Source organism: Poecilia reticulata, chromosome 23 (assembly GCF_904066995.2).
Source record: "Poecilia reticulata chromosome 23, P_reticulata-male-v2, whole genome shotgun sequence".
NCBI lineage: Eukaryota > Metazoa > Chordata > Actinopteri > Cyprinodontiformes > Poeciliidae > Poecilia > Poecilia reticulata.
In genome coordinates, this window is record NC_088852.1 from 6,749,781 (window position 1) to 6,767,513 (window position 17,733).

Below are 17,733 nucleotides of genomic sequence, written 5' to 3' on the forward strand. Positions count from 1 at the left end.
AGTTTGGATGCGATTGGGGGTAGAAAAAGCAGCGGGGGGGTTAACAAGGCTAAAGTCCAAAGGTTACAGACTGCGATCAATTTGTTTGGCTGAGAGCGTCAGGCTTGTATCTGCTGTCCGGATGACTCGCAGCTTAACACACGATGCAAATGAACGCTCGCCCTTGTTGCCTCTACACGTCTCTCACGTCCCGAGCGTCTGCAGCGTTGGATGTTGTGGTGGCACACTGTTACCATCGGGAAGCTCAAACAGCAAACCATTGTGCATGACTGAATATGAGGAATGGGGTCAAATCCCGAAACGTTTTACAATATGTGGAAAATGTTTGCTTTAAAAGAACACGAAAGTGTATTCTTAATATTCATTGTTTTGTTAGTGTGATTTTCTGACTAGTTTGCATAACATACGATGTGGGGGGGGGACATGCAAGTATAAATTAACCATTAACAGGCGCTAACTAAGCCACCTCAGATTTTCCAGAGAGCTGACAAGGACAGTTAATGGACATCCAAAATTGTCTTTGTTCAAATGTCAAACTGTGACGGTTTCTGATGTCAGGATGAACTAAAGCAAAAAGGTGAAATCCAATTCTTGCAATTTAGGCTAAAACTGTACAAATCTAAATTATGTTGCATGCTTCAGAGAACTCTTTTCCTACTTACTTTCTTTCCACTGATAGGAGTAATCCTACATGCTCATAAGATGCATTATACCCAGAATAGCTCTTTAAAATTGAACGTGTGTTTTTGCTTTGGTAAGTTTTCTAACAGTAACAGTTCAGGAAGCCTAACGGCTTGGGAGAAAAGGAGGCTAAATCAGATGTGAAGCAGTTCAAAACAACATTTATGTTAGAAGTCAAAGTGAAGGGTACAAATCAACATGGTGTTTTTATGGCCCTCGTTATCCTTATCTAATCTATGGGGTCACTCAGCTCTTCAATCACTGTGTCTTTGGTTTGGACAAGCTGATCAAAACAAGGTCAAGTAAAGGAGAGAGGCTCAGTTCAGAGAGTAGAAAACTGTTTTTTTTCCCATTAAAAAGTCTAAAACAAAAAGCTTTACTTATCATCTTGTTTACGTAGGAGGACTGGACGTTAAAATGAACTAGCATGCCCCTCAGGAGACATCGATTATTCACACACTCACATGTAGCAGCCAAACACCCCATAATTGATGTTTCCCATAGCAGGAAGTCCATTAGCTTCAGGTTTTACAGAGATAGGTGTAAAAAGAAAGCAGCTTTGGCCTTTTAAAAACAACATAATGCACTGTTAGTTTACGTCACAGCCAGAACTATTGCTATACAGCTGCAGCTCTTTTTCCTTATATATGTGCCCCATAAGTGCTCGAGTCGCTCTCAGTTGTTCAGAACGATTGAGCCGGGTTAAGTTAGAGTCAGTTCAAACATCACAAGGGAATCTTCATCAGTGCAGACAAAGGGTCTGCACAGTTTGGGAGAGAAGTGAGCAGCTTTATTGTGTCACTACTTTGAGATATGCAGGTTGTAGGTGTTATGGCTATATATACATATACTGCATGGTTTCTCTAACTTGAGTCTCATGCCATAACATTTTTTTTTTTTCATATTTTCCACACTTGGAAAACTTTAATAAATATTTCTTGGCCTCTCATTTCCTCCGTTGTCGTTTCTACACATCAGGAAACGAGAAGAACCCAAGTTGTCCACTTTGGAACCAGTTCTTATTGGTAGAAACTCACAAAAAAAAAAAAAACAGCGTTTGAATGAGAATGAATATTTAATCAGTGCATTAACAGAAGAATTGACAACAGAAACAAGTATAGTAGTGTGTACACCACCATCAGCCATGAAAGACCAGCATTTAAATACGCAGAAATGCAGATGAAGTTGTGCAGATAAACTTCACTTTGTTGGCACCAAGTCTTCTCTGTGCGTCTTTTGTGTGAGTTAGTCCCCATGTGTGCCTGGTGAGAGGCCCTTGTTATTATGGCCTGCTGCTTTTCAATGAAACAGCTGTGAGAGCCTCCAGTCAGCCTCCAAACGGGGCTCAGGCTGCCTGGTAACTGCCCTCCGATTGGCCAACTTTCCGCCCCCTCCGACCAATCGCGTGAGCCACACGTTTAGGAAGCGCATGGGGAGGAGGAAAAACACAACACAGGGGGGGAGAGAGGACAGAAGAATGGTGAGAACGTTTCCTGTGAAAAAAAAAAGAAAAGAAACACTTGAGAGCGTACAGAGATTTTTGGATCATGTTTCCAGTAGAATTCAGGGTGGAGAGACTAATCACACTTGAAAGGTTGTAACTTTTATAGGCTTTTGAAATGTTTTCTTGTTTCTCGAATACTCTCTTTGGGAAGTTCTGTCTTGGACTTTTTATTTGACAGAAGACGACGAAGCAAGGGAGAAAAGAAAACTCCAAGTCAGGCATTCTTGCTTTAAAATGAAACTTTATTTAACAAACTTTTTTACATTTAACCAAAATGAAGAGAGCAAGAAATAATAATAATAATAATAATAATAATAAAAAAATCCATGAACTATTTCTCTGTATCCTTTTTGTGTTGTGAGTGACAACAGGACGGGGGTGGGCTTCGTGATGGAGGTTGTTGGCTTTATGTCTGGCAGGCTAAGACGTGCCACTGCTAAACCAGTGTTTCCAGGGCTTCATGTGGGCTTACTGGAGGACCGGAGTCGTGGCTCTTAGGCATAATAAGTGTTTGTTTTACAGTAGCTGTGACGCATGCAGTCGCTAGATGTGAAGTCGGCGAATTACCAGGGCTGTAATTTCCTTTCTCACCGGCTCACCTCTACCCGTTCTCTGTGGGTGTCTGACAAACGGTAATGCCGTGCATCTTATCTTGTACGAGTTTGGAAGGCGAGTAGGTGGGACCTTGTAATTACGACGGTGGCCTGCAGATCTTTTAGAGAGCTTCCGGCGCAAACAGCCCCTCGCTCCCCTGGAGGTCACACTACCCACGAAACCCGAACGCGACTTCTCCAGAAAACAAGACGTGACGAGAGACTGGAGTTGCAGATAAAGCGACGTGGGCTGTGTGATGTGGTGAGGAGGATGGCATCGAGTTGCACAGGTTGGCTTATTTGTGCAACGTGTGCGAGTTCTCTTCTAATTATGAGCAGATGTAATCATACTTCAAAACACATAAACACTGATGGCAAAGCTGCGTCGCAGAAAAAAAAAAAGGAAAAACAACAACACAGAGCTACGTTGATTTGCTGATACTGCGCGGTGGTGGGGGCTTTTTGGCTTATTGGATACCACAGCCACAAGTTGCAGCAACATGTGATGAAGTTGACACAGTTTAGACAACTCAAATTGCACATTAAGGGATTGAGACCTAAATCAGTTTGCAGAGGAATGTTTGTAATGGCAGTTTATGCTGTAGCTATACTGGTAAAATAATTTGTTGTTCATATTGTAAAAGAGCAGGCGGCTATTTTTGCTAGAAAAAAAACTAAAAATACGACAAATATGCAAACATTACCACAAGAAAATCTGTTATTAAACAGTATTAAAGTGGAAAATAGATATAGAGAAACAGAAAAATAATAAAAAAAATACCAACAACATTTGAAAGTAGTTGAATTTAACCTCAAGACGGAACAGAGTTTAACAAACTTTCACTGTAGTTTTTACAAATACAATAAATGCAGCAGAACACTTCTGAGAAATTAACCTGATCATGCATGGATGACCAGCAGAAAAACTAATAAACAACCAGTGTGTTTTTACATACTTCTTTCTTTTTTTTTTTCTGCTACATTTTACATCATTTATAGACAAATGGACATTTTCTGGTTTTAACCCTCAAACTCTTAAAGTATCTTAAGATTGTTTTATGCTGGTGGACTAGTAAACTACATGAAATGGTAAGGGGAATATCATTTTACAAGTCATCATGGGTAATCTAGAAAATTCATTTGAACTCTTTTAAAATAATTTAACCTATTTATGACTTAAATTAGATGTCTTAGTAAGTCTTACTAAGATGCTCTCTGTGGCAGAGTGGGCACATGAAGCCACAGAAGTGCAGAACATCAATGTAAAAATGTTTTGCTTCCTGGTTAGATGCAAGAAATAAGGTCGACTTTCATTGTTGGAAACGGCAACTGTTTGGCTGTTTCGAAATTTCTTTCTTGGCATTATACCAACAACAGAAAGTTTGCAGCTTGTTTAGTACGCTGTCCTTCCACAAGGACACAATTCTGCAGCTGTCATTCACTCATATGAGCTGAGTAACCGTAAAAAGCCAGTTACTGTTGCCTGAGGCACCAAGAGGCTGTTACCCTGAAGTCACAACAGCTGCTGAAGACAATCTCTGGCTCCCTGCCATTAGCAATGAAAACTTGTATCATGAAAGGACACTGGATGGGTTATTTGTGACAGGGTGCCCAATTAACTGTAATATTTTGCTTCTTTTTCTGTCCAGAAAAATATTTTTGGGATATTCATTGATCGTGTCGCTCTTATAGTTCCATATATCTCAAAACGGGTCGCTACATTTTGATGCAAAACACTGGATTGTGAAGCACAGACGTAAAAAAACAAAATTTCGTGAGGAGTCTACCCCAAACAAACCAATCGGATGGCAATGAAATACAACACCTTCTACCCTGTATGGTGTCATGTGTGTGAGAAAAGAGCTCCAATCTGCTCCTACTGTGCTGCCCAGACAATCCCAACATAATCCCTGGAGTCCAGTCCAGGATTACAGTGTCTGCTCCACCTTCCATCTTAGCCTTATAGAAATTAGTGGACTGTATATGAGCTAAAAGCCCAAGAGCTAACACCTCCATTCTGCAGCTTGTAACAAAACACCATTTTAAACGTCCTCACAATTTCCTAGAAAAACCGACTACGCCTAGCATTTCATCAGATTAGGTTCCCCTGGGGTAGATTTCAAAACATCAGCTCCGAAAACAACTTTCCTTCCCAACACGTGGCAATTCTTTAAGACTGATTCTTTTTACAATTTTGATGATTCATTTGTTTTCAAGACTTACAACAAATCTATTTACACGGATGTGCTATGAAAGCAAGAGCTTGTTTGTAGCGATTTGTCCTTTAAGCTGTCACATTATTTACAACCATCGTGAACTCCTTATTGTTTCAGAGCTGTTTCATACTAACCCTGCAGCAGGGTTAGCAACCCTGGATGTTTTTGACCCACTTTGACAGTAAATTATGTTAAGTAGCTTTCCATAATCTCACTAAATCTATTCAATATTTGCTTTGGTTGGGGGTTTTAATCTGTCATACTGCGTAAAGAGCTGACTGACCCCAACCAGGATAAGAAGCAAGAACAATGAAAATATGGATAAAAAAAGAGCGTCAAAACAAATACCTGAGATTTGAGCGCATTTATTGCCTTATTCATGATTAAAAGTGAAAAGTGTAGGTACATGAGTGCAAAATCTACTTCTGGTGTAAAACAGAAGTGGTGTAAAATAGAGAAGGGGGGAACGAGAGATGGTTTCTCATCTTTTCAACCACTGCAGGCAAGAAATGACTTGTGAAGTGAAAGACACAGATACCATATGTGTACATATTGTGCTGCAAGTGTTGCAAACGAAACCTTTCTCCAAATATAGTTGGACTGATGGCTACCATATGTGATCCAGCAGCAAAGTTAAAAGCACACTGCATGGAAGCATGACTCTAAACAGGAAATCTGGTCCATTCAGAGCCGACAGGAAAGAACGGGGGCTACAAATGTCAAGAGTAAATCTACGCACTTTTACTGTCCAAATAAAATGCCACTTTGAGAGTGTAAAAAGTAAAGTCAATCCTTTTCCTTTCTGGTATTTCTTAATAGCATTTCACCCAACTAGCCTTTGGCATTCTTTCCTCTCATTAACAACCAGCCTGGGTCTGTGCAGCGTTGCATGTGGGGTTTAAGTGATCCAGACTGACTGAGTGATTTACATTTTTGGTTAAAGATTCAGTGGTCTAGACGCATTCCCTTGCGGCTTGATTCATTTATTTTTCCATTTTCTGAAATTCTGTAATTTTTGCAATTGAGTCCAATTCTGCGAAACGGGAGTTTGCAGAAGTTTAAGTACCGGCATCATAGGCATGGATTTAGTAATTATTTCAACTGTTGTTTTTTTCCCCCAAGATAGACTGAATACACATTATGGCTGCAGTTATGTTCCTAATTACATATGGAAAATTTCTTAAAGGCCATGAAAGGTGTGGAGAAAATGAAGCAAGGCCAACTGTACAGCTACAAAGATGTTCTTACATCTGTCTATACTCTGTGAAGATGTGAAGCAGATTGGAGTGATATTTGCAGTTAGTCAGTCTCATATAAATTTCACAGCAGGGTGCAGGTCAGCCATCTCTAGTTTATTACTTCACTTATGCAGAAACAATTTCTCCTTTTCAGACTTAATGCAATCAGTGTTCCAGTTTTGTTCAGGAACATTTAGTTTGGAGAAACACGTCAGTTGTGTTCATTGGGTCGTCTACACTGTTAATTTTGTATATGTGTGTGTGTGTGTGAGCATGTGAGTCTTTGTATGTTTGTGTAACCCGCTTAGGCACGATCTTATTACTGTGTTCATCCCAGACACCGCTACCTATTTCCTACGCAGCTGAATACTGATCGAGTCACAGGCCTGAATTGAATTTACTTGCTTAGGTTCCTCCTTTAAAAGCTGCGTAATGTATTTTCAGAATGTACTGAGTGGGGAAAAACTCACTAAATACGATCCAAGAATAAGGAATCCAAATGAGAAATGCTCACGTTTAAAACCACTTTAGTCATTTGCACAAAACCTGTACTGGGTGAGCTTATTTTTTGCTTGTGTTCTTTTGTTCTTGTGTATATTAGTTTTGTAAATCATTATAGTTTTAGTTATTTTTTTGCTGATAAAAATAAGACCCTGGTTCTACATTCTGTTTCGGATTCTCTGCTATTGAGAAGCGATTGCTCGCTGGAGGCAAGCAATCGCTTAAATTTCCCGTGCTATGAAACTTACCCAAAGTTGTGTGCGCTGTAAGCAAAGTTAATTCAATACGAAATCAATTTTGTCATTAATGACCCCTTCTATTTGCTGACTGGCCCAGTTAAAATTCAACCAAAAGATATTGAGCTCAATGGGAGAAATCCCAGACGGGATGAAAGGTGGATGAAAATCACTGCGCAGGAAGGTAATGCCAGAGTTAATCAGATGATGATTGGAGCTAAAACAATACTTTTCAATTCGTATTAATGGAAATGTTTAATAATCTGTTTTTGTCCACTTCTCAATTCTACACCGCTTTGTGGGGTCGATCAAAAAATACACATGTAGAATACAAATTGACATTTGTGGTTGATGTGATGTGAATAATTTTGCAAGGTACTCTTTGTGATGGTAAAGCTGTTTTGCATCTGAGATCCTCACGCTAAAGTATTCACCTTTTACACCAGTGCTTCCATAAACCCTCCTAGCAAGCAGGTGTACCCAGCACTTCAGGTGATGACGGAACACCGTCGCAAACTGATGGCTGCCATTTATTTCACAGGTGGCAGGTCTAGATCTAAATAATGTACATTGGATCCTCTGAGGCTTTTATGCCACACCCCCTTTCTCTCCGTTTCTATCTTAGGCCCTTCTCCTGGCTGACTTGTGTCACCTGCCTCTGCACAGATGTATGCAGAACCAAAAGGACAGAATGCGGCTTTAGCTTCGCTTCCTGTCACATCTGTGGTACGCTTTCCGAGAGCATCTGCAGAAGGACTTGTTGCCTCTGAGTGAGTGGGTTCATGCTTTGTGACAGCACCTGTATCGGAGTAGGTTTAACACAGTGGAGTTTAAATGTTTAAATGGATTTTAAAACTTATGCAACCGGGTTATTGTAGCTTTTTATTTTATTAATATATGTTCCCTTTAACATATTTATTTGGGTAAACGTTTAAGTGATGCTGCATTTTGTCTGATTCTAAACAGAAGCTGCGTGGGCTGAAGAGGCTGAGGGCAGGACCCATGCACAGACCCACGTGTTGAACACGCGACGACAAACAAACAGACCCACACAGACATGTGTATGCAATTTATCTAATTAGATTAGAAGCTGTTTGGGTGGGTGGGGGATGAAAATCTGCTTCATGAAAACATACTGAGTGATCTGAAGTCCAAGCAACAAGAGGTTCTTATGGAGCCGAGCCAATAGCGACGCATCCCTGCTGCAGATTGACTGGCTCATTCTGAACTTCACTGAGTAAACTCTTTCATTCTGTCAGTAAATATTTTATACTGCGGGCAGATGAGCATGTGATGAGTAAAATCTTACATAAACACATTTACCTGCTCTGAAGGACCTCAGGTTTTCAAACTGCATCTCAAAGAGGAAGAGTAAAATGAAGGAATGAATGCCGAAAAGAGAAATAATGCTGTTATCTTTGGTAAAAGTCTAGGAAGAATGCAAGGAAAGTAGAGTCATTTATTTATCAGCAAAACTAAGTTAAACAAAAATTGCAATTAAAAAGAGAAAATGTTGATGACCATTTTTGACAAATTTTTTGAAGCCTTCTATATAAATGTTGTCTGACATTTCCTCTTTGGACCTTCCTACAAAATACACATTCATCATGAGAAAACATATGCAAATGTAAAAACATCAGAAAAACCAATGCGCCTGTCATCCCACACTTTCACATTGTAATAAGGATTTTCTATCTTAATGAATGTACAAACACAAACACATATTGTTCTGGGAAAAAAAAAAAAAAAAGATTATTTCCCTTCTTTTTGTTCAAGCTTTCCTGCCAGTCAGCTTATGTTTGCACTAGTCCACGTTTTACTTTAGTCATAATTATCCCGTTTACATGTTTGACTGCTGTGTGCAACATTTACTTGGAGCTGAATGGTATAGCCGATATACGAATATCCAAATGGAGCTGAAGTTTGGTATCGTTGGAAGATTCCCCTGGACGGATCGGGTTGCTGCCTTTGTCGCCTAGCAGGAACTGATTAAGTAACGTCACCTGCATTACTGGCAGCTGTGTCCAAGATAGCATTATGAACTCTCTACGGTGACAATGTGAATAAAAAGACTATTGTAATCATAGGCTGTCACCGCTCTGCCTTCAGTCTCTGCTCAGATATTGTGAAAGTGGGTTAGGGCAGTATTTACTGGAACATGCTCCTCCTTCTGCTTTCCTAATATTCACTTGCACTGCTCCTCAGCGCTCAAGGATCTTCTGTTTGTGTGTCAGGGATCTCATATTTCCAAAGATAACGCTGACAAAGGCACACTCTCCATTTTGGTCTTTACCAAGAACTGTAATGTCCGGGTTTTATTTATTTTTATTTTTTTTCTTCAGATATTTTGACTTTTCTATTGTTAAATAGTTGGACCCAACTTCATTTCACCATAACTGCCACAAATGATTATTACAGTTGTTTCACAGGGTGTGTGAAACAAACTGTGCATCACATAAACATACACAGTTTCAAACATGAAACATATGCCATGAGAAGAGTACAAGAGTTCAGAAGTCCAAATGAGTCCAGTTTCATGTTCGGTCTGTTGTAAGCAGGTGAGAAGTCGGTGAACGGGCACAAGGTCACGATTGCTTTTAGGCTGTTGGGCCTTTAAAATGCATCGATAATTACCCAGAAAAACGTGGAAAGGTCAGTTGATACTGACCTTTCAACTTTGATCTTGAATTTCTAAACTAATTTGCTTTGATCCTTCGTGTGATTTTTGAAAATCAAATACTCCTCATCGCAGATATTATTGGCTGCTTTTACAGTAGGGAATGTGATGATGAGGGGAGGGCATGCATAAATCAAAACAGACCCAAGAAGTTATGAAAACACGATGGTCGGACCCAGTCAACTGTGAACCAGCCTCGAGGGTTGACACGAGGGTGTGTGGCTGATCCTTGGGATTTGGTATGCTTTCAGATTTTCTGCCAGTCTGGCTTGTCCGTTGCACCAGTTTGCCTTTAGTCACCAGTTTTTATATTGCCTCCTTTGACCTTCTCTTCCTAATCTTTTCAGACACTAGACAATTTTCCTTTCTTTTTTTTTTTGTTTCAACAGTTTGATCCGTCATCCATTTTAGTTCCCAGTTTTGCTGCTTCTTCGCTCATTATTTCCTTTCTCTATTCCTCGCTCCCTATGACGCTGTCAACGTTGGATGCTTTTTCCATATCCCGTCCTTCTTCTCACCCTCCTCTTTTTCTCATCCTAATCCTCTCTCCTGTGGAACCACAAAGCCACACACTGATGGGGTCCTGAAGTTCATTTCCAGCTCCACAGCAGACTCCTGCAAGCCCTTTCTTGGATCACTGATTTGACCTTGGATGAACAGTGCAAGTAAAATTCAGGGGGTTACAGTCACTAAGATGGGAGCTGCTCCAATCACATAAAAAAAAAAAAAAATCAATGCTTAGAGGTGCAGTAGCAGATATTTTAGTGTATCTACTATCAGAAGTGGAGCTTCACCCTTAAGATCCACCAGTAATGATTTTCTCCTTGTGGTACGGTTTGGTCCTTTGTTTCTATGTTCAGGAAGTTTTACAATACTAATGGAAAAATGATTCATCGTGTCAAGCCAGACAACTGCTAGTATTCCAGGAGGTGTGCAAATAATTCCAAAGCAAGACCTTAACTAGAGTGCACCTTGCCTGTCACATATCATTGATTAGTTTGTTGTTTAGACTTGACGTCGGTAGTTTAAAATATAATTTCAGTGTTCATTTTTCAAATAATCTCCTAAATCCTGCAGCCGCCCAGACTGGCAACAAAACAAGCCGCTTAAGCGGTTGAGCCGCCTGCGAAATCGGTGTTGGAGGATTTTGCATGGGTCTAAAAAAATCACAATAAGTAGCTGTAGATACTAACATGTACAGCTGGACGTTAAGGTCCATAATGCATGAGGGTCTACTGGGTCTGATGTAGGAAGGATTTTCCTATACACTCTTGTGAAGACTAATGTATTTCATAAAAAAAACACAATTCTTGTGGGCTTCAAGTATTGCCACAAAGTGGTTGATTCACTATGATTCACTAGTAAAGTGGATAGGTGGACAGTTTTAACTTCAGCAAATGATTAAACCAACACCCAGAATTGTAAAAAAAAAAATTGTATAAAAGAAGTTATAGCAGGGAGATTGTTCTTTGTCTCTAGTAGTGTGATGTGTTTAAAAACTCCTGGTTCTTTGCCCTTTAAATCCTTGACAGAAGCTTCATTCCTGCATGTAGCAGCAAAACCAGGGAAAGCAACTGAGGCATTTAAACATTTATATCTCATTCAATTTAAACAACTTTGCCCTGAGGTAAAGGTCACCAATGAAATAACAAAATCACTGTTTCTTGCGTCAGCGTCTGTGAGATAAAAACAAGGATGTCCTGGTTAGACGGGGACAATATCTGTTGCTCTGGAGAATCTAAAAGTCTATCGTTCAACTGCGGCCTGGCCACTGCAGTCGCAGCTCGATTCTCATCTCCCTTCAGGCGCTCCGTCTGGGATTCTTCCACTGACCTTGATTTCTCCAGTTGAATCTCAGCCTGGACTATCCAGCGACGAGAAGGAGGATTTGTAAACAACAGCGTTGATTTACTGTGCCTTTCTAGAACTGCATTCTGCCTAGAAAATAAACAGTCATTCAGTTTGCGTTGACCAGTCTCAGTTCTGCAGAGCAATGCTAATTACATTCCACAATATATCATTTAGTCAATTTGATTCTCTACATGTTGGTTTTGATCCTGCTTTTAACAGTGTAGTGTGCATTTCCGATTTATTAATCGTAATTTTTTAAATTCTTTTCTGATCACAACAAAAGGCTAACTGTCATGATCCGTGTTTCTGTGTATTTATTTTTAGGGTTTTCTGTGTTCAGTTTCCTTCCTGAGTCTCTGTCTCTGCTCTTCCCCGTTGATTGCTCCCCAGGTGTGTCTAGTTACCTGATTACCCTCCCTGTGTATTTAAACCCACCTGTTGTCTTGTCGGGTCCTAGTCTAATGTACGTCGTGTGTCATTTGTCTGCCTGCCATCACAGTAGAACTAGTAGAACTGTAAAGTCCTCTGTTGGTTTAGCTCTCTTTTTCAGTCCTTAGTTTTTTCCGTTGCTAGCCTGTTCTGGACTGTTGAGCTTTCTTCATTTAATCCATCATCATCTTTATCACAACCTGGGTCTCTGCGTCTCTCCTCTCCACCTCACAACCACCACTCCTGACACTCACAACAAGCTACATTTAGTTGCCAGAGACAACTAAACATCAGAAGCAACTTTCTTAAATTTACACGTCTCCATACATGCCAGTAAGCAAACAGTCGTTAATATTTTATTTGTCAGACGTAAAACAATTTCTCTGAGTAAATCCGCACTATCACCACATGCTGAGAACAAAGCCAGGCGCATCTGACAGCTTACGCAGCAGAGACACATTATGCATGCAAGATAATACATTTCACTTCATGGGCCTGATACTTGCGACATTCCTTCTTCCCAGTAGCACAGATCATATTTAATGCTCATATAGATTCATGAATCTAAATGCACACTCTCTATGTGCTCGACTGTTCACAATAACACTGAAGATTCAAACGGGATACTGTGTAACAATGAAAGGGTTTCAGACCAAAACAAACTCATTAATCTGTGGAGTACTTTTTACAGTCTGCTGAATGCATTGATATTCCTTCTGTCAGGTGGATTAAAAATTTAGTTTACCTGATTGTTAAAAAAAAAACTATTTGTTACTGACTGTAGCAGTTATTTTTTTATTTTGAAACAGAAAATTCAAATTGAAAACTGGTGTTCAATTGATTAGCTCAGAAAATATGGCATGAAAAATACATTTAAGTATGTTTATATGCTCTTCCTTGGATGTTTCAGCCTCATTCTCTCTCTCCTTGTTTCCTGTTACCACCCAACAACTCATGCATGTTTTTTTTTTTTTGCTATTATTGTTGCCTGCCAAAACCTTTTTCAAAAGTGTTTTTTTGTTGTTGTCGGTGTCGGCTGTGAAGTCATGACCTGAATATTTCAAATTAAGAATGCTTGAATTTTGTCTGGGATGTGTGCCTAGAGAGAGCAGGAGAGTTACTGCATAGTAACAAGGCCTTTCCACGCAAAGGGCATTATTAGTTCATGTGCATGCGCCACGTACGGTGACTGTCTGATGGGGAGACTAACGTCTGCAGGGGGTCTGTTCCCCTTGACTGGGTACAGGGATCCAACATAAACAGCCCCTGAAATCAACCAATCAGACTGCACAATGCAGTGGCCGCCCATGCCCTGTCGGTAACCTCAACCAACACACACACACACACACACGGATAACAAAACTCGGTCAGAGTCTGGGACATGAAACCAAAGGCACACTCAAATTCACGCATCCACAGCAGAGCAGCGTCAAGTGCTGGAGGACATACAGCAGAGACATCCCTGACACCATCTGACCTTCTTTTAGTGGACGTGTGTGTGTCTGGGTCCAGACAGGCTTCCATTAGTGATGGAGGTGAAGTTAGGGTCCCACGCACTCTGGTTATCAGCACCCTGGCGCAAATGCTTGTTGTAGCAGCGCAAACTGCAACGAAAGATGTTCCCATTGCAGCTTGTTTGATTTAGTCACCCTGAGAAAATCCGGTGTAAAAGGTCCTCCACAGCCTGCCGTATTGTTTGTCCTTGTCGGTGCCTCTGTTTGCTGCTGTTTTTGTTTCTTTTTGGAAAGCGGCCATGTTGAAGTCCCTGCACATCTCGCAGGATCGTTGCTCTTACTCACCCTTGTCTGCTAGAGGATGAGGATAGGCGTTCTGAGACAGACAAATAGAAAAGATAAAGGAAGTTATAATTAAACACTGGGATGGAAATGTCAAAGTGTAAGTTAGAAAAGGTGCTGACTTGAGGGACAACCTGCAAAAGGACAAACTGCAGACAATATGTTTTGTTTTTTGTCATTGTGAATAAGTATCAATGCTCTGAGGGAATTCTGGTGTAAAATATGAAAGTTGGACATTTTTGAGGCATTTCGTTTTACGTTGACTGTTCTTGTAGATAACACAGCAGTGAATCTATCTACAAAGGAGAAAATGTCCTGAAAACCAGCACTGGAGGGATTCTGCACTCCTGTTGTGACGACTTGAGTAGAAACGAGGGAATTTTGATAATGAACAAATCAGGAGCAGCTTTGAGCGAAGACCTCAGGAGTGGAGGCCCACTGTGGTCGATTGGCGAATACAGTAGTTGGTTACCAAGGAGACTACAGGCGCGCCGCGGAGTTGCGCTGATTTCTTTGGCAAGTCCTCCTGCTGCTTGAGAATCAATGGATGTAAACACTGCTGTTTGATCTCCTACCTCAGAGAGACATACCGTTTTGTTATGCTTTGAATATAATTATTTGAGGAATACGATAACTTTTATTCAGTTTTGCAATCTGGCCAATTTCCAAAGAAAGATACTTTGTGCTAGAAGAACACAGTCTGTACGATTGACGTCACAAAAACCGCGAAATAGCAACTCATTAAATAACTCGGCACAGCATGCAGCAAAAACGATGGACAATAATATAGAGCAACAGAACAGGAACACGGCCTGATTAGGTAAGCGTCCATACCATCTTTTCATGTCAGCAGAGTGTTATCTACGCCTGTGATTACGTCAAAGACCTCTGCGACATTTACACACGGCGCAGTGGTCACAGATTGATTCATTTCTTCGGTAAACGGCATACATAACTGTCGAGGTACACACAAAACAGCCATAAATACACACACACTTAGACAAAGGCACAGATGGTGATTTAATCATCTTCAAAGAGAATATACCGTTACAAATCTCGGAATGGTACCGAACAAACAGACCGTCTTAATGGTTGCATATTCACCCTGGTGGAAATGGTCAGGACAGATTTAGTTTTCTTGTTTATTCTATTTTTCATAAAATACCTGTTTTGTCTTTTGGCTCTTGTTTGTCTTAGTATGCTCTATGGACACTCCCGTTCCCCTGCCATTGATAGCAGGATTAAGAAAACTAATCCCTTCATGCTGAGTGGAAAATATTCAAATCTTCTTGGAAACCAGACAGAGGATGAGCCAAAAGGTGTGAGTGCAGTCAAGCTAAAGACGGGATTGTTTTGTATGACACGCTCACTGAGTCCACAAAAAAAAAAAAAGCAGCCTAAATGGCTGTGAGCCTCCTGGGATGTGGTGAGGGTGAGCGTGCCTCATCCATCTGTCCCATCCGTCCAATAACAGCCCCCCCATCTCCCCCTTGGTCTTTCTCCTCGCCTTGTTTGCCTCCTTTCTTCTCCAGGTGGGCTGAGTCCAGCCCACTGCATACATGCATTAGAGCTGCCTCAGAGTAAAGCAACCTTGGGATGCCCTTTAGTTACCATGGCAGCAGGCAGGAAAGCCATGTAACATTATCATTTGGTACGCCACAGAGAGTCAGCTTTATCAGGACTCAATTTATCATGCATGTCAAATTTATTACAGTTAGAAATAAGAAGTTGGTCTTTATCGTTTTTAACTTGCAAACGAATTTGACTTGTGAGTAGAAGGTGACCGGTTGGAGGAATAATTCAGTAAATTTGTCCTGGGAAGTGAGATTTTCAAAACTAAAGGTTGGAAAAACACCACAAAAAAAAAGATAATATAGAAGATAGAGATCCATAATCAATCCTGAAATTAAATTCAATAAGCCTACGAGACGGATATGTTTTGAAAACATGACTGTGCCGATGGTTTTTACTGGAGCAGAGGAATGGTGACATTATTGTTGGGGGTATCAGAGATTAGGCAAACAGCAGAGAGATAAGTAGGCAGAGATTCAGTATCAACGCACACTGTGGACACAGATCCACACACACCTACTCAAACCCTAACACACATACACAGTGGATTTAAGAGGCGACGGCTCAGTGGCCTTTGGACTCGAAGCCAGACCAGGATTACACTGGATGCACACAAGCGAATATTTCAGATTTTGCACAATAAAAAGTTGATGATTTATGTATTTCTAGTGTGGAAGATGATAGAATCGGCAAACAAATGAAAAAAAAAAAGGATTTAAATCCTGGTTATTCGCTGTGTGGTCCTCTTCATAGCTCCCGGCTCCAGATTTAGAATAATTAATTACAAAAGGAACCAACCCCCCCCCCGTTTCCCCTTCCTGTTCGTCTTCATCCATCTCACTGTATTCTGGGTTTCCAGCTCACATGACTGAATGTCAATCTCTTCTCATGCGCTTAGGTCTTCACATAAGCAGAATACAAAGACACGGTGACATTTCAGGTGCCCTTTGTCCCCGGGCTGCTGCGAGACGCCGATAAAAGATGCAACAAGCTCCGTCACAGATCAACCTTTCAGGGCCTGGAGGGGGGGGGGGGAGATGAAACGGAACACGGCTTCAAAAGCTGGATGGCATGAAAGAGCTGGGGAGAAAAGGGGGCAGAGGAAAACGGGGACATGAGTAGGAAGCGATGACGTTAAAACGCTGTTGAATTGCAGATGACGGTGAAAGAAACGAGCACTCAGGTCCCTGTGTTTCAGCGCGCCTGTCGCTCTTGATGCTATGACAATAGCGTCTGATTTTTATTCTTTTTTTGCAATAGAGAATAAGGAAGGGAGCCCTTAGAGGTTGGTGTTTTGCTCTGAAGCTCTTGCCCGCAATGCCCAGTTCACCTTAATGACAGATTCTGAGGCCTTTTCATGCGGGACAAAACTAAATCCGTGAGCGCTTATGTTCTGGTCTCTGCATGGGTTTTACAGTAGAAACACAAGGTGGGCAGCAGTACTGCAATAAACACCTACACTGTCTAAGATGATCTATTTTGACTTCAAATTGTGAGTGAACTATTATTATTATTATTATTATTTTGGTCCATGCTTCAGTTATTGCGGCCTGTCTTTCTTCATCTGGTTGCTACTGGAAAACGTCCGTGTTTGATTCCTCTTGCCGTTTCAGGGTGGTCTCCGATCAGCTGACTTTATCATCGTTTGATGAGCTGAGCGTGTGAGGGTGTTAGCGGAGCAACAGTTGGGGAGAAAAGGCAAAGATGTCTTTTAAAAGGGAGGATGCTGCACCAGCTGCAGCGTGCTGATGCAACATGCTGCAACGCAAACTGTTGGATGTGCACCTTAGACGTCTCGGTGTGTGTGTGTGTGTGTGTCTGTCTGTTCATGCAGATGGAGATTAAAGAAACCAAGAAAATCCATTTGGTCAGTGACCCAAAACTAATTACAGGCAGCAAGTCTTTATTAAAAGAACACAGCTGCTTGTGTAGCAGACGGTAAGTAAAGCAATTAGTACAATTACACAACAAGGACATCTGTGGATTGTCTGAATGCAGAAGAAGCAACAGCATTTCCACAAAGACTGTAGACATGAAGGACAATCAGCCCAGAGGACGGATCCTGCTGAAATTACACTGCAATCCTCCTTCTTGATTTTTTCCCCCCTGCACCACATAATTAAAACAGTTTCATTTGGATTTTTGCAAAGGAGAGCAAACAAACAACTTGCGTGAATCAACATGAAGCTATAACTGAAGCTTATGGTTCGTCCTGCAAAGCTTCTGGCAGCCTGAATACAAACGGACTGGACATTGTTCAGGTTCTCATTTACGAACCAAAATGAAAATCGCGTCGCATCTTCTTTCCACCGAACACAAGTGAGCTGTTTGTGTTGGTCTGTTACGTAAAGTCCCGGTTTTGTGGCAGTCGTGTAACAAAATGTGAAATCTGTCAAGAGACGTAAACAATTATGCAACGCGCGGGATATTTAGAGAGCG

The 17,733-nt window shown here is 41.0% G+C and overlaps 1 long non-coding RNA gene across 1 annotated transcript in view; it reads left to right on the plus strand.

The window, feature by feature from the left end:
- The window catches only part of LOC108165879 (uncharacterized), a 46,931-nt gene extending 37,902 nt beyond the window's left edge, over window positions 1–9,029 (plus strand). The window contains exons 2-3 of the long non-coding RNA XR_001776213.2: window positions 7,595–7,739; window positions 7,936–9,029. This is a non-coding gene — a long non-coding RNA (uncharacterized LOC108165879). The remainder of the gene's footprint in view (window positions 1–7,594; window positions 7,740–7,935) is intronic.
- The last annotated feature ends 8,704 nt before the right edge of the window (window positions 9,030–17,733 follow it).